This window comes from Mauremys reevesii, linkage group 1 (assembly GCF_016161935.1).
Source record: "Mauremys reevesii isolate NIE-2019 linkage group 1, ASM1616193v1, whole genome shotgun sequence".
NCBI lineage: Eukaryota > Metazoa > Chordata > Testudines > Geoemydidae > Mauremys > Mauremys reevesii.
In genome coordinates, this window is record NC_052623.1 from 301,903,888 (window position 1) to 301,926,392 (window position 22,505).

Consider the following 22,505-nt stretch of genomic DNA (forward strand, 5'->3'; position numbering starts at 1 on the left):
GAACCCTTCCAGGAAGGAAGGCTGCATTCCCTCCCCAGAAGGGAAGGAAAACAAACACAAGGGACTGACTGAGGAAAGGAATAGCCGGACCCTGTGCTACCTGTAAGAATTTGTCTTGTCCAAGCCTGTGCCTCCAAGGCTAAAAAGGACTGAGCCTGCTGAGGAGAAGAAGGTACTTTGCCACATTGGGTATACGTGCCTGAATCTTTTGCCTGCCCTTACAGCAATCACGTCCGCATGGTCCATGCTGGAGCTCTTTCTTTATTTTGATTTTTAACTGCATCGCCACACGTGCTGATTGGAGCTCCACGCTGGGCAAACAGGAAATATTCAAAAGTTTGCGGGGCTTTTCCTGTCTACCTGGCCACTGCATCCGAGTTCAGCTTGCTGTCCAGAGCGGTCAGTGGTGCACTGTGGGCTACCACCCAGAGGCCAATACCGTAGATCTGCGGCCACACTAACCCTAATCCGATATGGTAATTCCGATACTAGCGCTACTCCTCTCGTTAGGGAGGAGTTCAGAAACCGGTTTAAAGAGCCCTTTATATCGATATAAAGGGCCTCTCAGTGTGGACGGGTGTGGCGTTAAATCGGTTTTACGCTCCTAAACCGTTTAATCGGTTTAAACGCCTAGTGTAGACCAGGCCTCTCTCTCTCACTCACACTTACACACACATTCACACTGACTGTTAACATGGAGAATAATCCAAAGTGTCTCATATCCCAATCTATAATATGCCTTAGGTCCTTTGAATAGATATGTGAACAGAGTTGGCACCGGCGTTTGTTGCAGGGTTTGGTTCCTGGATTGGTGTTTTTGTTGTGTGGTGTGTAGTTGTTGGTGAGTATTTGTTTATTTAACAGAGCCAGAAGGGTACCCAGAAGTCGCCTACTACAAGACAGGCCCAACAAAGGAAGTAACAGAACACCACTAGCTGTCACCTACAGCTCCCAACTAAAACCTCTCCAGCACATTATTAAGGATCTACAACCTTAGATCTATCGTGAAGGATGATCCCTCACTCTCACAGACCTTGGGAGACAGACCAGTCCTTGCTTACAGACAGCCCCCCAACCTGAAACAAATACTCACCAGTAACTACACACCACATATCCACCTTCTTTAAGGGAGAGCATAGAAGAGCTGCTCCCCTTCCAGTTCCCTGACAACTTCTAGAGAATGTGCTGCTAGTCTCCTCCTCAGTCCAGTTAAGAGCGGAAGACAGTCTACTCTTCCATATGCTCAGGTTATTCATGAAGGCATATTACAGATTGGGGCATGAGACACTTCAGATTATTCTCCATGTTAACAGTCAGTGTGAATGTGTGTGTGAGAGAGAAAGATACAGGCACATATACCCAGAGTAAGGATAGTCCAGTAGTTACAGGTGTGACGTTGCAGTCTATATGGTTTTATAAAAAAATATGCTAATGAGTGAATAATATATAACTGGAATATGCTCCATGCAAAAGGTCTCTTGTAAGGTATCATTACAAAGCTTATAATCTACTGAATGTGATCATCCTATTTGTACAAATGTACCATTCTTGTAACTGAAACTAGAAATATGAAATATAACTGAGGGCCTATTGTAATTATGCAAAGTGTGGACCATTAATGGTGGTTTGGAATCTTGATGACTCCCATTAACCAGGACAATTGTATGCAGATGGGTGTATTTTACCTATAAGTCTTCCTGTATACGTGTGTGCTGGCAAGTGGGTAATGAAGTTTTGCAGTGACATGTGATCGTGTCTTCTGAACTGGAATCCATCTTTAACCTGGTGTCTTTCCATTGAGAAGGAGGGGGTGGGAACCCAGAAAGGGAAAAGGATTCCCGCCTTATTGAAAAGTTATATACATGGGTGGAAGAGAACAAAGGAGAGGAGCCATCATGAAGAATGCCCTAGCTATCACCTGAGCTGGAACAAGAGCTGTATTACAGGAAAGAATTGTGTTCAGGCCTGGAAGGTGTCCAGTCTGCGGAAAAAACTTACTGAAGCATCTTTGAGGGTGAGATTATCTGTATTCAGTTTGATTAGACATAGATTTGCGCATTTTATTTTATTTTGCTTGGTGACTTACTTTGTTCCGTCTGTTACTACTTGGAACCACTTAAATCCTACTTTCTGTATTTAATAAAATCACTTTTTACTTATTAATTAACTCAGAGTATGTATTAATACCTGGGGGAGAAAACAACTATGCATATCTTTCTATCAGTGTTATAGAGGGCAAACAATTTATGAGTTTACCCTGTATAAGCTTTATACAGGGTAAAATGGATTTATTTGGGTTTAGACTCCATTGGGAGTTGGGCATCTGAGTGTTAAAGACAGGAACACTTCTGTTCGCTGCTTTCAGGTAAACCTGCAGCTTTGGGGCAAGTAATTCAGACCTTGAGTCTTTGTTGGAGCAGACAGGAGTGTCTGGCTCAGCAGGACAGAGTGCTGGGGTCCCGAGCTGGCAGGGAAGGCAGGGGTAGAAGTAGTCTTGGCACATCAGGTGGCAGCTCCCCGGGGGGGGGTTCTGTGATCCAACCCATCACAACAGCCATTAACTTACCACTGTGGAAATCTGGGTTCAATTCCCTTCTCTGTTACTTTGGGCAAGTTACTTAGTCTGCTTCAGGTCTCCGCTGTAAAACAGTAGTTCCCTACCTCAAAAGGGTGTTGCAATGATAAATATTATGAGGTGCTTAGTAACTAAAGAAATAGGGATTATAAAAGTACCCTACTGAGATACATTTATACATACAGGCCTGCTTCCTGAGTTATCAGCTTGACACCTTCCATGAGCACTAGGCCCGAGTGGAAAACCTACTTAAGTCAATGGAACTTTTTTTATTAACTTGAATAGGCTTTGGATCAGGCTCCGAATTACTACACAAATCTTCCTTTAAAATTACCAAACCCATACCATTAAAAAAAAAATCCCTTTACCTTTATATTCTGATGATCTTCCAAATGAAAAGACAAGAATGCAGAGTGTTTGCAAGGAATTCTAATTGTCTGAGTATTTATATATGGGACAAAACCACCAATACTTTGGGGAAACTTCTTGAATTTTGTTGAGAGTAAGATGTTGCAATTTTCACCAGGAAATGCAGACTTTTGCAGTAAATTTGGATGAAATTCCACCCTCTTGGCAAAGTTCCATTTTTATGAATGCCTTAACTGGTATTTGCCAGCGTGGAAGAAAACTTTTGTGTATTTGTTTGTTTGTGAGAACTGCATTTCTTGAGGAAATGACAGTTTTCTGATCATGTAACTGACTTTAATTTTTCACTAAGTATCCGAGACAAAGATGTTCAGTATTAGATTTTAAAAAAAGAAAAGAAAATCAATTACCGATCAGCACATCTTTTTCTGAGAATCTCTCCCACCCAATCTCTGTTGTACCACTGACACTAGCATTGTACACATTTCCCACAGCCATCTTTACTGACACACTTTACTCTCCCACTCTCCTGGGGAACACTCTCCAGGAACTTAAGGCCACTAATTTCTACTCTTTCCAAACCCTCTTCACAACCCACATTTTTGGTGACACCTACACAAAGTTAGCCAACCAATCAAGGACACATTGAAGGATACATTTGCTAGTTATATGAACTTATAAATTAAAAATGTTCATACATGTATATCTAAAATATGTAAGGCTGAATTCTTCAGTCCACTAAACTCATTTTGTGCTGTTTACATGGCACAATGGGATCTTAAAACAGCTGGAGAATTGCCTGGAGAATTTCCACTGTGTTGGGGGTATCTTCATTGACATAAACCTGGAAGAGGTGACTCCGCTACCTCCTGTAATGTTTTTGTCGCCTGCCAGTGCCAGCACTAGGAACTCTACTGATTGGCATAAGGGGAGGCAGGTAGCAAGTTGGAGGTAGGAAGGGGAGGGGAGATCAGGAGGCATAGCAGGGTGAGACTCCACTGCAGCCAACTGCCAGCTGGCCTTGGATCCCTGAGAGACTTCCTGCCAGTCACAGTGACATGTTAAAGCTGCCCCTCTGCAAATTTAAACATATTCCAGAGACAGGTGCCCAAGAATCAGGAAGTCTCCATTAGTTCCCTGTCAGTCTACCTTCTCATAGGCTTATCGACATCAGAGAATCAATCCTGCAGAGATTCTGACTGTATCCCTCTTCCCAGCCTCTCACAGAGTCCTTATTACCTTACAATGGTCAGGGACCTTATTCCTACGTTTAAACCTACCACATTAGCCCTGATCCTTATTGGGAACTTTGGGCACTACCACAGTAAAACTAATAATATTAATTAGATGGGAATTTTTTTTACACATTCAACCAAGCTTTTATTTTTTATTTCTAACATCACATTTTCTTCAATTCAAACTATAATTGATCCTAATTTGCTCAGTCACCTAGGTATTGTCATACCAATGATTCTTGGCTATTATTTTTATCATCATCATCACGGAAATACTTGAACACAAGCAGGCAAATAAATCTTTTACTAAGGGCACACTCCTGCTCCCATTGAAGTTAATGGCAAATCTCCTGCAGAATTCAGTGGACTAAGGATCAAGCCCTGACAATAGCTTTGGAAACTCCTTGTCATAAAAGCCACAGAAATGGCTCTCTCATTAACTTCCCTTCACTGTGCTCTGAAATGAAAGAGGAGGAGAAAAACAAACTTAGTCAGTGGAATTGACAGCTTTAACTGTCATGTATACAAAATCTCTGCTTTTCTCTTTAGCATTCTTCAGGAAAAGCCTAATTTCCAATCCTGTGAATGTTTGGCATGTTTGGTGGACTGTGAATGAAGAGGTTGCTACTAGTAAGTTACAACTTCTTTCTGAAGTGGTGCAGTGGTTTGTTAGAAAGTGTGCAATTCACAGAAGGCAGCATTTTCAAGGTGTTCCAAACATAACTGATAGGACTTTGGGGTGGGATTCACAGAGGGGACAGACACATGAAGTGACATGAAGTAACCCTATAGGTGCCTACGCTAAACTTCCATCAGTAAAGTTCCCAAGAAACCTAAATTTGAACAGCCTTTGAACAGCTGCCCAAAAGCTCAATGCCTACTGACGGGTAAGCCCCAGCAGGATTCAAAAAACCAGGCATTCCCTATCTATGTAGTCTGCAGGGCCCAATCCATGCTACAGCTAAATTCACATAAACCAGCCAGAGGAGGATGTAGAGGTGGTTCTCCCCCCATCCCCCAACCTGCTTATAACTTTTAGCCACATAAGAAAAGGTGTTTGTATTTACCAGGTCCTCAGGGAAACTGGGAATGAATCCAGTATTGCCAGTCTGGAACATTCAAAAATCACGAGTCAGATTCCTCAAAATCATGATGTTGGCTTAAAAATACTCATGATCTTCTATAAGAACGTTCCAATAACAGTTGAAAAGAGGCCCTCAGAATGATAGTTTCATTGGCCCTGAGTCACAGTTCTCCTCAGTTTGCTTTCCTCCCTCTCTCAATATTCTGAGTTCTCCTTATCTTACTTCCATGGGTCCTAACCCTGTTCTCATTCTAGTAAGTAGGAGTTTTGCCACTGATGTTAGTGGGAGCAGGATTGGGCCCTCAATTAAAGTTTAGATCCTTCAACCAATTAAGCAAATGCTTAAAACTTAAGGCCTTGATTCAGGAAAGCATCTATATTCAGAAAGGTAATATTCAATATTTCCCTAACATTAAGCGCATGATTAAATCCCATCGATTAATACTTGACTTCAAGTTAAGAAGTTTCCAAGTAATGGACTCTCTCTCCATCTCTTGGATCCGTAGATCAAGACTAGATATCTTTCTAGAAGATTAGCTATAGTCAAAGACAAGTTATTGGTCTCAATATAAGCATGAGTGAAATTATATGGTCTGTGTTATACAGGAGGTCAGATAGGATGGTCTATCATCTCTGAACATGCTTTAAGCACTGTCTTGAATAAGGATGCACCTAACTATATACTTAAGTGCTTTTCTTATCAAGGTTTAAATTATGGAGCCCAGTTATCTGCAAATACAGGATCTCTCTATAGACAGTATACACTATACTTGTTATTATAGATCTGTCCTTGTAAAATATTCTTTACATTGATCATAGATTAGATCCCTAAAATGTTAATTGTAACTAATAAATATGGTTTTAGAAGAAACTCTGAATACCTCTAATTATTAATTCAACACAGAGATGTAAATATTTTCTTGTGCTTACTCAAAAATAGTATAATGAGCAGCTTAAAAAAAAACTGCCACTCCAAAGACTGAGCAAAGTAGACATAATTGGGAATGTGTCAGCTCCCAAACATATCCCCTAACTAAGAGTGACACACAGAAAGGACTTGAAAAGGAAAACATCTTCCTTTGTATTTATTTATTTTTAAAATAAAACAATCAATCAACTTTCCTTGAGAATAGTTGATGTATTGGGTTTTTGTTTTCCTTTCAATGTAAACCAAATTGTCCGTCAATGTTTCATTTTGCTGTTTAATATTGTTGCAACTTTGAATAAAACATTTTTGTACATTGTGTGTTGTAAATAAATTGCTCCTGTCAGATGAACAGCTCATCATGGGAATCTAGCAAGTGATTTATACTTGACAGTATTTTTTTTAAGTGCACCCATGAAAATTGACAGCAGCTGAAGCAAAACATACACACACACACAATAATAATAATAAAAAAAATTAGAGCTCAGTTCATCTCAAAAAGGACCTTCAAGCACTGTCATGTCAGATATCAGAGAACAGCATACATTTACCCTTCAGGAAAGACATTTTTAAATTCATTTCATTGCTTGTAATTGAGTTTAACAGCCGAAAATCCTTCAGTTGACCTCCTGTCTATCTTTGTTTCTTCTTCTAATACAACTGCTCAGAGAGAAAAATAGTCTATCTAAACAAGCTGGAATGACAGAAAAAAAATCCAAAAGACACGAAACAAAAACAAAAAGTGTCAAAGCCATCTGTTTTGGGAACATTAGAACTGATGCAGGTAAATAATTGAAACAGTTTGAATTGCCTTTTTTTTCCATCCACAAAGAAAATCTCAGAGCCACATGGTACAAATAGATCACATATGGAAACTAATTAAAACCCTGTCAAAGTGAGCTTGTCATCTCTTAGACTTCAGTGAGAGAGCAAGAAAATTAAACAAGATTGCTATAAAAATTGGCACAAAAAGTTGCTTTCATTTGAGAGAGTTTTGAAGGAATTTTCAAAAGTTATAAAGCCGCCTCTCTGCTCTTTAAAAACAGTGTGTTAGACAGGAATATTTTAGACAATGTTAGGGTAATTAGTAGTCTGGGTTATGATATAGGTTTTAACCACAACATTTCTCAAACTTGACCTGAATCATGGTATCACAACATTTGCTGTCATGATGTTTGAAACATCACAATACCACCTGTGCTCCACATGAGGAAATATGCCCAAGTGAGTGGGGTTCAGGACTGGGAGAAAACAAACAAAGAGGTCATCTTGGTTCTATTCCCACTATTATAATACAGCTCGGCTACCCCTCTGATACGACTCCCTGTGTGACTTTCTATAAATCAGCTAGGACTGTATCATGCATGGTGTTTACCACCTTCAGATAATTTCCATTTAGTCAGTGGAAGTGAGGGCATTCAATAGATTACAGGATCGCACCCTTAGTCCAAAAATTGAAATTTGGGTGCCTAAAGTTAGACACCTAAATAAAAATAGCCTGTTTTTTTAAACTGAGTACCTGCAGCTGCAACTGAAGTAAATGTGTTTTCTTTTTTTAATCTAATCTAGCCACTTTCGTAAACATGTACAAGTAGAAAAATCATCCTCAGGTCCTTTTCTTCCGTTTTCCCCTCAAAACATTGCAGATAATATGATCACTGAATGGGGTCTATTAAGCTACATAGCATAATAATTCTGTCCAACTAATTTTATCTAGATTTCTTACAACTTATACTTTATACTGTACTTTTGACAAAAGTACTTATGTCCTATATAAAAGTGTGAAGAAGTGAAAAAGCACATTTTGCAAAACTAACACCATGATATTGTATATCAACAGTATTTCACCTATGGCTTAGTAGTGGCTCAGACACTCTTGTCTCAACCCTGTATAGTTGTCCCTTTCGAATCTGGAACATAAGAACAGCTATACTGGGTTGGACCAAAGGTCCATGTAGCCCAGTATCCTGTCTTCCAACAGTGGCCAACGCCAAGTGCCCCAGAGGGAATGAACAGAACAGGTCATCATCAAGTGATCCATCACCTGTCACCCATTCCCAGATTCTGGCAAACAGAGGCTTCTAGGGATGCCATCCCTGCCCATCCTGACTAATAGCCATTGATGGACCTATCCTCCATGAACATATCTAGGTTTTTTTTTTGAACCCTGTTATAGTCTTGGCCTTCACAGCATCCTCTGGCAAAGAGTTCCAAAGGTTGGCTGTGTTATGTGAAGAAATACTTGCTTTTGTTTGTTTTTAACCTGCTGCCTATTAATTTCATTTGGCGACCCCTAGTTCTTGTGTTATGAGAAGGAGTAGATAACACTTCCTTATTTACTTTCTCCACACCAGTCATGATTTTATAGATCTCTATCATACCCCTTTTAGTTGTCTCTTTTCCCAGCTGAAAAGTCCCAGTCTTATTAATCTCTCCACATACTGAAGTTGTTCCATGCCCCTTATTTTTGTTGCCCTTTTCTGAACCTTTTCCAATATATATTTTTGAGATGGGGCGACCACATCTGCATGCAGTATTCAAGATGTAGGCATACCATGGATCTATATAGAGGCAATATGATATTTTCTGTCTTATTATCTATCCTTTTCTTAATGATTGCCAACATTCTGTTCACTTTTTTGACTGCCGCTGCACATTGAGTGGCTGTTTTCAGAGAATTCTCCACAATGACTCCAAGATCTCTTTCTTGAGGGGTAACAGCTAATTTAGACCCCATCATTTACATAATATGCTATGTGGTTACTAGGAACAGGATCCCAATCTCCCAAAGGCTTCACCAAATTCTACTCTCCTGGCTTCTCTTTTCAAACTGCCATGCAAAATGAAAGCCCTTTAATTTCTAGTGCCCTAATGTTAGCCTGTCCAGAGCTCCACTCCTCGATTCACATACAACCTTCCTGCCCAAGACAGATGATCTTATCTCAATGGAAGGCATTTACAAATCCATATTTCACAAAACGGGCTGCCCTTGGTACCACCACCTTTGTACACCGAAGGTATCTGAAGGGCGAGGAGGAAGCTGTTACAATCCTTTCCCCATCTCTTCATTATAGTATTAAAAACAGACAGCTCATGGCTTCCTGCAGCTCTCAGATGTTTCTCCTTTCTGGGGTATTTCCAGTCTTACCAGTGATGGGAGTACTGTAAATCTTGCCAAAACCTAATTTTTTGTGAGATTTGTATTTCAGGGCTGCAGACCAAAGAGTTTTGACATCTAGAGATGCATTAGAGAAGCAACCCAGATTTTGGAATATTATTCAAATGAAACTTTCAAAGCCTTTGAATTTCACCCAATCACTATTCACCTAACAAGGACAGTGTCTCCCAGAACATTTATTCTTGCTCAAATTCAATCAGAGGCCATAATACAGATTTTGATTTGATTATATATATAGAGGCAATTCTTATGTGGCTCCCAAAGGGAGTTTGGAAAAGTGCAGAAATATTAAAACAATCTTTGATAATTTGAACAATTAGGTAATTTGAAGATCTATCATTTTATTGTTTTGTGCTTGACTTTGATTCTCTCATTTATTGAGTCTGACAATGTATCCACAATTTTTCTGTCATTTCCTTTTGTTCCTCTTGTTCTCCTACCCCCAGATTAGCAAAGATGCAGAAAACAGATTTTCATATCTTAATTTAGAGCAGAGCAAATAATTTGTAGCATTTTATTTGATAAATGTATGCCTTTTCTGCTTGCATTGTTGCCTTGAACATATTGAACCAATAACTGAATTTTGTTCTCAATTGATCAATTAAGAATATTCTTAAATCAAGCTTTATTGCTTAGTTGAGATGGGTCAGTTAAATTACAGGAATTGTTTCTGTTCACTGATTGGATAAGAGTTCCAATCCAATAAGCACAAATACAAAAATTCACTTAAAATTTGCTTTCCAGGAGCCAGTGTACTGCATTACTGGAATGTCTGTGGAAAGCAAACCTAGAAAGAAACGGAACTTAGCCAGAGTGAATTAATTTATCATTCAAATGAATAGTCACAGAAAATATTTTGCATTACTCACTTTGCTTTCCTTAATTTTAAGAATTTCTATTGGCTCATGAGATACCTCTTACACAGTGTGCTAAAACATGGCTCGGGGCTGGAATAAGAAACAAGCTTACAACATTCTTTGGGACATTTCTTTAGGTTTGGACCACTCAGTCACCACTTTAACTAATTTTGGGAAAAGACAGAAAGGTTGGATACATTTTTTAATATAAATGTACTTGTTTCTGCAAATGGTTCCAATGAATCATTTTACTGCTGAACAAGAAACAGATGCTGGTTAATTAGTGATCTGAATTTAGTGAAATGGTTGTATAGGTCTGGCATAAAACACATCTGTGTTCTAGTAACTAACATTAAATTAATTTCTTTACAAGAATCCTTTACATTTCTCTTCATTTCCAATACATATTTTTTCATATTGTGTAAAATTAACACTTTCTTTTAGAATCCATTAACATCCTAAAAAATGGCCCTGGAGAGAGTTTATTCCACCCTTTCAGTTTGGTCATATTGACAACACTTGCTCCTCAGTATAATCTTGTGCACTTGTATGAAACCAGGGAACAAAGGGAGAAAATTGAATGAACTGCAGATACTACATATCCTGCGGATTTTACATATTGATTGTGTTACCTGTGGATCAACGGACAGAACATGTGACTGCAATTTTTTATGTCAGGTTTTGGAATTGATGTCTGTTTCAAGTTTGTTGAAAAACTACCATGTCATCTGATAAAATGCCAAGAAAAGGGGATACCAAATGAAAACAGTTTCAGCGCTTTTCAGATTGACTCATGAATTGATGTCGTTTCTGCTGTTACAAATCATGCTATTCTGTGGTTTCTGATTATTAACTGAAGAATTCAAATCAACAGTTCATCATTTCCTCCACAAGGACATTGAATGTGTGCCCCTATGCTTCATGCAACTTGACAGAAGAAGTGCAATTAATCTGTTACTTCAAATTGCATTGCTGATCCTATTTATAATATTCACAAGTCTGAAACAGGCCAGAATGTAACAAATTAGATGACAACTCTGGAAAATACTGATGTGTTTTTCTTCCTCATTGGAGGCTGAGTTTTGAAAATATTAGAGTATTGCCATAAAAAAGAACCATTTTGTGATTACAAAATATAAGCAAAGGTAACTGTCAATATTTGGATAAGCAACAAAGAGTCCTGTGGCACCTTATAGACTACAAGATGTATTGGAGCATAAGCTTTTGCATGCGTCTGATGAAGTGGGTATTCACCCAGGAAAGCTTATGCTCCAATACATCTGTTAGTCTATAAGGTGCCACAGGGCTCCTTGTTGCTTTTTACAGATCCAGACTAAGACGGCCCCTAAACCCCTCTAATATTTGGAATAGAGAACAGATGCAAACTTAGTTCAAATGCTGTAGCAAACAAATCCATAGTAGGTGATGAATGAAATATACCAACCACAAATAAATGATTATTAACCATAATTGTTAAGGTCCTAATTGTATATACTTTACAGATATAAATGACTATCTGTAACCAAACACATGAAAAAAGTTCATTCTTGGTATTTATATTGCTATTTTTTTCCCCACTTTTAACCACAAATTGCACTGGGTACTGCATTCCTCCACCAAAGGATTTCCAACATCCAATAGTGATTGAATTCTCTAGTCCAGTGTGTCCCAAACTGTGGGTTGGAGGTTGCAATGGGAACCAGGTGGTATCACGGAGTCATCGGGAGATGCTCTAGGACTATTCCATACAAAGCCATTCAGGACTTTGGGGGAGCCTTCTCTCTCTGAGCATACTGTCTCCAGGACAAGAAGCTTACACAGCTTCGACCTTCCTGGGTCTGACTTTGGAGCATTCAGCATCCCCTTTTCATACCATGCACTTCCTACAGCGAATCCGGACAGGCGGGGTCCTGGGGAAGCCAGAGGGCCCTGCACCCCAAATCCACAGTCAGACATGACTCTCAGCCAGCCAGTAAAACAGAAGGTTTATTAGACAACAGGAATACGGTCTAAAACAGCTTGTAGGTACAGAGAACAGGACTCCTCAGTCAGGTCCATCTTGGATGGTTAGGGAGCCCAGACCCCAGTCCTGGGCCTCCCTCTGTTTCCCCAGCCAGCTCTAAACTGACATCCCCTCCAACCCCTCCTCTCACCCTTGTCTCTTTTCGGGGCCAGGAGACCATCTGACCTCTTTGTTCTCCAACACCTTCAGTTAGCACCTTTGCAGGGGAGGGGCCCAGGCCATCAGTTGCCAGGAGACAGGGTGGTGGCCATTCTCTGTGCAGACCACATCACACATGCCTAGGGCTCTGCAAAATCACAGACCCTTATCCCACCACATAGATACTTAAGAAAGGCATAGGGGAAACTGAGGCACCCACACAGTATTCGGAGAAAACATTAAGAACATTCCCACTTCATCACAAGGGGGTCACAAGATGTTTGGGCCATCTGCCCCTCCATCTCCCTAGGGGAAGATGGCCCAAATCTGAATGGTGCTGCAACAATGTGTGCCAGGTTGCAATGCCCACAGCAGGGAGGTGGGCCCAGCCCTGTGCCACACAGGAGCTGCCGCTTCCTTGAGTGAGAGCAGGGTTGGCTCCCTCTCAACTCCCCTCCCCACAAAACACAGGAACCACTGACACCTGGAGGGTGAGTGTGGGGAAGGCTCCCTTTCAAATCTCCTCCTTCCCGCCATCTTCCAACATGCGGGTCATGTTACCAGAAGTGAGCCCAAAAGGGGTCATGACCTGGAAAACTTTGGGAACCATTGACCCAGATGATTGTCTCTCTGGGGCATTGTTGTACGTTCAAAATAACAGAGTTCCCTTCAAGTACAGTGATATATGGTGGCGGGTATTTCATGGTAAGTTGCACGTTAGAAGTAACCTACGAGGGAGGTGCCCCCAGGAAGCCAGCTCTGGATCAAAGGAGACAATGGAGCACTTTTCACTATTCTGCTCCTCTAGTGTCCGCATTTGGTATTTGTTGGCTTCCAAACTGCATAGCCAGACTTATGGACAGCTGGCTTTTGGCCTCTTTCAGACACCAGAGCATCTGCCTTGATAAGGAAGGAGAGACAGTTGCCATGTATTTTCTCTGATATACTGGCAGTTGTCAGCTCAGTAGTTTTGTACTACCTATGGCAGAACCACTCTTTGGCCTGTCTTCAGGCACTGAATAACACACCTGAAACTCTAATTCACAATATCTGTGCAGTTATTCACTGGTGGCAATGGCAGAGAAAAATGAATGCGGTTGATGGAATGGTAATTGGCAGGGATGCGCCGGGTTTAGATGGTTAATTTTTTTATCTGAGATTCGTTCTGAATGTGACCAGAACTAATCAGTGGACAGTTGAGACAGGGAGTAGCTAGAAGTCGATAGCTAATTCTCTACAGAAGCCTAAAGTCTGTTAACTGGGAGATTATTAATGGTGGTATACCCAAGAGACTGCAGATAGTGCAAAGCTAGGGTTGCCAACTTACTAATTGTAGAAAACCAAATGCCCTTGCCCTGCCCCCTGCCCCACTCCTTCTCCAAGGTCCCGCCCACTGCTCACTCCATCCCTCCTCCTTCTGCTGCTCGCTATCCCCCACCCTCGCTCACTCGCTCATTTTCACTGGGTTGGGGCAGGGGGCTGGGGTACAGGAGGGGGTGAGAGCTCTGGCTGGGGATATGGGCATGAGGAGTTTGGGGTGCAGGAGGGGACTGAGGGTGGGGCTGAGGGGTTCAGAGTGTGGGAGGGAGCTTAGGACTGAGGCAGGGGTGTGGGAGGGGTTATGGGCTCTGTGCTGGAGGTGTGGGCTCGGGGGGAGGCTAGAAATGAGGGGCTTAGGGTGCAGAAGGGGGCTCCAGGCTTGGGCAGGAGGTTGGGGTATGGGATGAGGTGCAGGCTCCAGGAGGGAGTTTGGGTGTGGGAGGGGGTTCCAAGCTCGGGCAGGGGGTTGAGGCACAGGAGGGGGCTCGGGATGCAGGCTCTGGGCAGTGCTGCTGACCTCAGGCAGCTTCTGGAAAGTGGCAGCATGTCCCTCCAGCTCCTAGGCCCAGGGACAACTGGGGGCTCTGCATGCTGCCCCCACCCACAGATGCCACCCCCGCAGCTCCCATTGGCCTCAGTTCCCAGCCAATGGGAGCTGAGGAGCCAGTGCTCAGGGTGGCACCTGCGGGCAGGGGCAATGCTCAGAGTCCCCAGGGATGCCCCTCTGCCTAGGAGCTGGAGGCACATGCTGGCCATTTCCCGGGAACCGCGCAGAGCCAGGCAGGGAGCCTGCCAGCCCTACTACGCTGCCAACCGGACTTGTAATGGCTCGGTCAGCACTGCTGACTGGAGCCACCAGCGTCCCTTTTCCACCAGGTGCCTCAGTCAAAAACTGGGCACCTGGCAACTGTATGCAAAACTCACTACATTTGGATTTGGACAAACTTCAGATGAAAACAGTATTATCAGAACTGCAGCAAAACTCAACCTATCAATTAATCATCAGCTAATTACAATATCCCAATTTGCACTGCAGGGCTTCACTTAAGAAAGTTTCCCCCCTTTTCCTTCTTTTTATAGGAACTGCCTCACTCTCAGGGAGTCTCATCTTTTTCTTACCTTTGCTTTGCTTTTTTATAAACCAGCATCTGCACTTGTATGACCCACTAGTGAGTATTGTGCAACGTAAACCATCTGAGGTATTTCTGAGCTCATTAATGAATAAATAAAGAAAAACTGATTATTCTGTAGTCGAATTCCTGGTACTGCATCCTTGTTTTTAAACCGTGCGTGATAAATACAGAGAATGCCATACAAAAGCTACAATTAACAATTTCTAGAGCAAATACTGTACACAACAGAAGAAGTATTGCTCACAAAATTATTTTTGTTGTCAGTTATTTTAATGATGAAAAGAAAAATGGTACTGTAGTTTGGGAAACTAGGGCTAGCTTAAGGCAAATGGTATCCTAGACACAGAAAACATGCAGCCCCTATACATATGACTTCCCCCAAATCAAGCGTGATAGAAGTCTTTTGGAGGAGGTGGGGTGGTTTTAGAACAATTGCCACCTAAGTATTTCTCTACGCAAAAATTCACAGTTTCAGGCCCAAGTCCTGGGAAATGGAGTAAAACCCAAATATAAGGGCTCACTTCTTCATATCCAAGTTGAAAACACTGAGGCTGAGAGGCAAAATCTTCAGGTCCCAATCATACAGGCTGTGCCAATAGTGGAAGGTCTGGAGTAAACAGCCAGCATGGGCCTACTGTTTCTGCCTATGAAGACTAATTTCCAAAGGATCCTAAGACCTGGTCTATACACAGTCTTTGTCCTGGTATAACATCTTGGTTAATGGTGTGATGTTCTACTGAAAATAGTGGAATGCAGTTACATTGGTATATAGAAATCCCAGTCTGCGTGGCTAACATATGTGCTCTGCATAAGATCCACTATGCTGTGCATAGGACCCTGACCTGCCTAGGTACTTTGATTTCTTGCAGAATGCAGAGGGGTTATTAAACCTAGAGCTCCCAATATGAGACATTTCAACAAGGACAATATTTGTTCCAAGTTCCTGGGGCTGCTGGAGTGGCATATATGCATTTGGGTGAATTGTAAGTACTCTTTTTCTTAAATTGTTGCCAGAAAAAACAGCAAATAAGATAAAAACCAAACAAAATACACCCCATATTTACCAGAAAAGAGAGAAAATATTCTAGCAGTCACCAGCTCCTCACAGATTTGAAAAATCATCCTATGAAACCATTATATTCTCCCTCTGAGATGCCCTCCTCTTCTGATGGAGTGCAGGCTCCCTGACCTTCTCTAGCACTGGTTGCTTCTTGTTTTCTGCAGACACAGGAGCCAGGGGATGGAGCTGGCTGCCTGCAGGTTATGGAAGGCTGATACATTTATTTTGGCATAAGCTTTTGTGGGCTATAACCCACTTCATCAGATGCATGGAGTGAAAAATACAGTAAGCAGTATATATATACACAGCACATGAAAAGATGGGAATTGCCTTACCTAGGGTGGAGAGGGGATCAGTGCTAACAAAGCCAATTCAATCATGGTGGATTGGCCCATTCCCAACAGTTGACAAGAAGGGGTGAGTATCAACAGAGGGAAAATTATTTTTTGTAGTGACCCAGCCACTCCCAGTCTTTATTCAGGCCTAATTTGATGGTGTCAAGTTTGTAAATTAATTCCAGTTCTGCGGTTCTAATTCCCTGCAGACTGGGAGTGGTTGGGTCACTAAAAAAAAAAAAAAATACACCTTCTTGTCAGCTGTAGGGAATGGGCCACATCCACCCTGACTGAATTGGCCTCGTTAGCACTGACCCACCACTTGGTAAGGCAACTCCCATCTGTTCATGTGCTGTGTATTTATACCTACCTACTTTTTTTCACTATATGCATCTGATGAAGTGGGTTCTAGCCCATGAAAGCTTATGCCTAAATAAATGTGTTAGGCTCTAAGGTGCCACAAGGACACCACATTGTTTTTGCTGATACAGACTAACACAGCTACCCCTCTGGAAGGCTGATAGACATAGTGAGCAGGCTGCCAGGCAGGGCCGGCTCCAGGCACCAGCCCAGCAAACAGATGCTTGGAGCGGCCAAGGGTGAGGGGTGGCACATCCGGGTCTTCAGCAGCGGATCCCTCACTCCCCCTCGGAGCGAAGGACTAGCCGCCAAATTGCCGCCGAAGAGTGAAGCAGCGGCGGTAGAGCTCCAGATCATGATGACGGCTTTTCTTTTCTTTTCGCTGCTTGGAGTGGCAAAAACCCTGGAGCCGGCCCTGCTGCCAGGGAGCTGGGACCAGTGCTACTGTGCTAAAGCTAGTTGCCAGCTGCCACAGAGCAACATCTTTGCCCTTTTTTCTGGCAAGAATGTTCACTAGAATGGTGATTCTTCTGCCATTTTTGCTTAATATTTGCAAAAAGGGAATTTAGTATTTTTATATGCAAGCATTTGCTTTGGAACCCTGATTCGAAAAGTTGCACTCAACCAATCATACCATCTGACCTTATGTCACCATTCAGAACAGCCAGAATTTTAAACAAATCAATAATCTGAAAAATGTATTTGGTGAATCATTTTGAATAACAAATATATTAGAGAAAATAAGAATCCCTTTACAGAAAAAGATGCCACAGTCAAATTATTCATTATTATTCATACAGCAATAATTGCTTACCTAATAAGATTATTATTATAATGTGGGTCGTAACTCATTAATGTCTGTAAAGTACTTTGAAATCCTGTGAGGGGAAGGCACTTTTTGAAATGCAACGTCTAATGGCTTCAAAGTTCTGGGTTCTGAGATGCCAGTTATTGAAGGTTTATTCTTGTTTTTGCTGTGGAAAGAGACAGATTAAAGCTAAACATATCCAAAGGTGACACCGGATCCACAAAATCATACTTTGGCAGATGTTGAAGCTATTGGAAACATTCTATAGTACAGGCTGGCTACACTGCAAAATATAATCTAATACATTTTCTAATTTTTGTAACACTGCAAATAACAACTCCACACACACAGTCTGGACTTAATTTCCACACATACATCCCCCCACCCCCTCCAGAATCAAGACAAAACATAATATCAAAGCAAAATAACAAATTAACCCTAAGATAAAGATACAGCTTTGGTGTTGTTTGCACTGAACATTATAACATCCCTACATGGTCATATTGGCTAGAGCAGTGGTTCCCAAACTTTTCCAGGTCACAACCCCCTTTGGGTTCAGCTCAGGTAACGCAGCCTCCATGTGGGATGGAGGGAAGCAGGCGGGAAGTTGAGAGGGACCCCACTCCTCACTCACTCTGGGCAGCAGCAACACCATCTCTTCTACCTCATCACCTTAATCTCCCATAAGTGAGTCCCAAAATATAGATAAACCCCAGGAGGGCTTATCACAATCTCCAACCCATAAATCCTTGAGCACATCAAATCCTGCTCCCCAGCTATGCGGCCTGCTATATCCATAGCCTGCCAATCCCTTCCTGCATAACCAGTTGTGCCTGTGGATCTTCCATCCCCAGTTTCTATTTCCTCTCCCACCCTCCCCATTGGCAATTGTCTCCCCCACATTACCAGTGCTCGTGTCCCCATCTGTATCACACTGGCTTTCAATGGTTCCCACTCCTTCTCCCTGATCCCTTCCCAATCCTGCACCAGTAAAGGACAGGGTCCATCCTTACCTCAGAAAAAGAGAGGTCCTGCCACTCAAAATGGGACTTTAATTAATCCTTGCACAGCTGCTTTAAATCTTCTGACCCCTGGCTCAGAGAAGGAGGAAAGGTCCTTGGGAGGCTGGGAATGATGATTTCCCTGTTGAGCTAGCCTCCAGGCACTGCCTATAGACATGTCCAACTTTCCCACACATGTTGCTTCTAACGAGGTCCCTGCAGTCCTCAGTGTTGTGTGCATTAGAGCCACAGTGCATGCAACAGCCCACACAAAAATGCTATAAAGAGCCACAGGTAAAACAACCGTGTGGCTGCCTGGGATACCAAGAGTAACCTCACTCAGAACCAAAATAAAATATTACTAGGGAGATGTTGTACTATATTATTTACCTGGAAAAGTTCTCAGGTGCCTTTATATTCACCATTCCAAACCCTAAATTGATCACAAACTTTAACTGGAGGCTGCAACCCTTTGATATAATCTGAAACTCAGTGTAGAACATCCATTTCATGTATATTTTCACTGAGAAAGAAAATAGTCACAGGCTTAAAGACAGATTGGAATAAAGAATGGCCACCAAATCACCCCCATCTCTAATCTTGTTTTTATTTCCAAACTGTTCCCACAGAAACCCAGTCCTGACTGGCTGCAACTGCTGACTGGAAACAGACACCTCAGGTCCTTCTTTATTGTCACTGTTCCTTTGTGCTCCCTCCTTGGCATGGGGGCTTCCATTTGTGTTGCTGGGAACCTCCGGGTCAAGAAAAACAAAAGACCCCACTTCAGATTCTAAAAACTGCCTCTTGTGGGCCACTTTTCCCTCTGGTCAACTCAGATGCTGAATAATCCCCTGGGTGGAGTCCCTTAAAGAGAATGAAGCCCCTGCAACAGAGGAAATCCCAGTGCTATATCCCCTTTCCACTTACAAGGGATGGGAAGACCACAGGTGTGGCCACTAAACTGCCTTTGCCACAGTGTGGCTGTATCAGTAATGTAGGGGTAAAGCTCAACTCTGTTCCTGCCCTCCTCAAGATCCCAGGCAGAGTCTGAAATGGAGGACATGCCATGCCTTGTTCCACCCCATCCAGACCCAGGGCCTCCTTTTGCAACTGCTCCCTAACAGCAAGGAGCTGCAAGCAAACTCTTTTTCCTTTTGCACACATACTCCTATTGCCTGTCTCTCCACCTCAAATCCTTCTCCAGTGCAGTTCCCGTCAGCTTCCCCACAGGTACCTTCAGGCACCACATGAAAAAGGCTCACAGTGTTGGCTCATAGCACCATAGGATCCACCACTCCATGCCCAGTAACTTTTGCATCAGTCTCTAAACAGACAGATAACTCTACTCTCACATTCAGAAAACTTACTCAAGGAACAAAGCCTCCTTCAGCTTCACCTGCAGCCATCTTAGCAGGGAGAGGAAGTAAGAACTCTCTCTTCTCACACACACACCCCTCTTACCTTTGTTAATAAACTGAAAGACCTAGAAGCCACAACAATCTCCTTCTCAATCTTCTGAAACTCTGAATTAAAAATATTAATGTTCTTAGGATCATCACAAAGTCTATTGCATTTGGATTTTGTAAGATTTCCATACAAATTGCACACCACAGCTCTCACAACTTCTGGACCCAGCAATTTTATCAGCAAAAGCAGAGTGTGCTTTGTTGTGTATATGTGTGTATGTGCTTGGAAATGAGGGGAGGTTATACTGACTTATCCAGACTGATTGAAACATTTAAGTGTTCATTTATGGTTTTTGGACTCAACAAATTGTCCTGCTGCTCCTCCTGCTAGCCCACTGCTTTTTCCTTCTAGACAGCTCTTCCTTTTGTCCTGTGGTTTGAATTTTAAGTGAGAATGTAGATTTTTCCCAATATGATGAAAGGTTGTTTTCCCAGTCATAAATGGACAGGGACAACTGTATGTTCTTTTTCACACTCACTTCTAGTCTGTTTAACTGAGAACAGTTTGAGTAACCTTTTAGATATACTGTATAGCAGATGTGCAATGAAAGGGAAATGAATGGTGAAATACTGGCTTTTCAAATTCTAGACATAATTTAAAGTGTAGCTATCACTAGAGAAGAAGGTGTAAAAATGATGCCTTGTTACTACAGTTAGCTGCTCCTTATACATTTTCTCAGCCATCTTTGTTTAGATTACTGACAAAAATCAAGACTTTGCTGTCAGCACTACAGAGTCAATACAGCATCACAAACTGAAGCTAGTTTTTAATCTGATTTATACATCAATAAAATTGCCAACTAAATTCCAGTATGAGAATGTTATTGAATAGGCAGTGTCTGATGGGGATGTTCAAAACAGAAAGAACATAGGGTTTGGTTTTGTTTTTTTTTAAATAAAGTGTAAATTTAACCCACTGGATATGGAATGCAGGGGAAAAACATGGGACACTGAATTAACTAGTCATTTTTCCTGCCATAACTTCATTTAACATTTATCCCTAATCCATTTACTCCCCTAAAATTAAATATTGAGAAGCATCAGAGAAAATACACTGAATGTATATTCTCCAGGATTTCCAAAAGAGATTTTCCTTCGGTCTATACTATTACATGTTCTTTTTTTTTCTGATGGAGACAATGGAAATATGTTATTATTGAAACAGATTAAATAGTCTTTGAGTAAAAGAGGAATTTTTGAGAGCATGAAACTAGGTGTTAGGTGCTATTTACGATGCAGATGTGTTGGAAATATGGAGTTTTAACTGATATTAAAAAGACTGTACTCTAAAGAGACTAGGAAAAGAGCTTGGGAGAAGTTTGTACTTTCTAAATGGTACAGATTCTTATAAGACTCCTTACACTCAGTGAGTGAAATCCTAACCCCACTGAAGTCAACGGCAATTTGCCATTGTGTTCAGTGAAACCAGGATTTCATTCACTGATTTCCAGGCTTGGTGAAATATGAAGCAGCAACTCTTGTCTTCAGGTATATTTTAGTGCTTTGCCCTCAGCCCTCCTTTCCCTGATTCATTTCCATAAATGAGAAACTTCAACTTGGTAAATATTTGAGGATTAATTTATTTGAACATTTTGTCTGTGCTTTTAGCAAGATATGCTCTTGGAACTCATCCAATTCATTAGAACATGGATTGTGATTATTAAAAAAATATTACAGTATAAGGCCTTGGTTTGTAATTTTGCAGACCCTATTGATTTTGCAGTATTACTGTGTTCATGCCTATTGAAATTCAATACTGTTTGTAACACATGTGGATAGAGGAAGCAGTAGCAGCCATGCATTATTTATATGATCTTGAAGAGCTGTGCCTCTACAAGTGATGACATTTGAACATGACAACTTTGGAGAGGTTTATTTGTTGAAATTTCACAATAATCACTTTTCAGACTTCTTGCAAATTTCCTGTTAAATAATGGTTCCAGGCAGCTCAGCAACAATACTTTATTCTATTAAACTAGAAAATTCCTCCCCAAACCATCTGGGCTGGCAGGTGTTCATCATCAGATCTGTGTTGCTATGAGACAAGAGCTTGCTAATGCTAATTAGTCATATAGCAAAAAACCTCCAATTTTGCTCATTTGAAGCAACTTACATTTTCCAGTATATACTATCAGCACCTATAAATCCCAAGGTGTAAACTTAAAGATATGGGAAAGAGGAGATTTTAGAAAACAAAAATATACAAAGTAAGGACTTTGATGTGACTATTCGTGTGAATGGAGGCTATCAGATTGGGCCTTATATCTGTGAATGGGCCCTTCGCTGAACCTATGGATATGAGTGCCTTTCTATGCAGCTGCTGTTGGCTGAAAACAGACCAAATCTTGTTCCCAGTGCTCAGCTTACCAGGTTGAGGGCTAGGAATCTATGTGGATGGAAGTGGGATAAAATTCTACTTGTCCAGGTTAGAGATTAGCACTGGAAGTGCTTTGCTGTCCCTACTGTGGAATGAGCATGCTGTAATCTTAATGCTGCCTTTTCCCCTGTGAGAAATGACTGGCTGGTCCACACATTTCAGATCCACCACCTCAAACCCTACTTGATTATTATTGGTTTTTATATCATGGTAGGAGCTAAAGGCTTGGACTGAGATTGGGGCCCCACTATGCCATTTTGTATA

The 22,505-nt window shown here is 41.6% G+C and overlaps 1 long non-coding RNA gene across 1 annotated transcript in view; it reads right to left on the reverse strand.

The window, feature by feature from the left end:
• Positions 1 to 22,505, reverse strand: part of LOC120384769 — a 96,719-nt gene that overhangs the window by 29,011 nt on the left and 45,203 nt on the right. Inside the window, exon 4 of the long non-coding RNA XR_005589096.1 lies at positions 17,404 to 17,563. This is a non-coding gene — a long non-coding RNA (uncharacterized LOC120384769). The remainder of the gene's footprint in view (positions 1 to 17,403; positions 17,564 to 22,505) is intronic.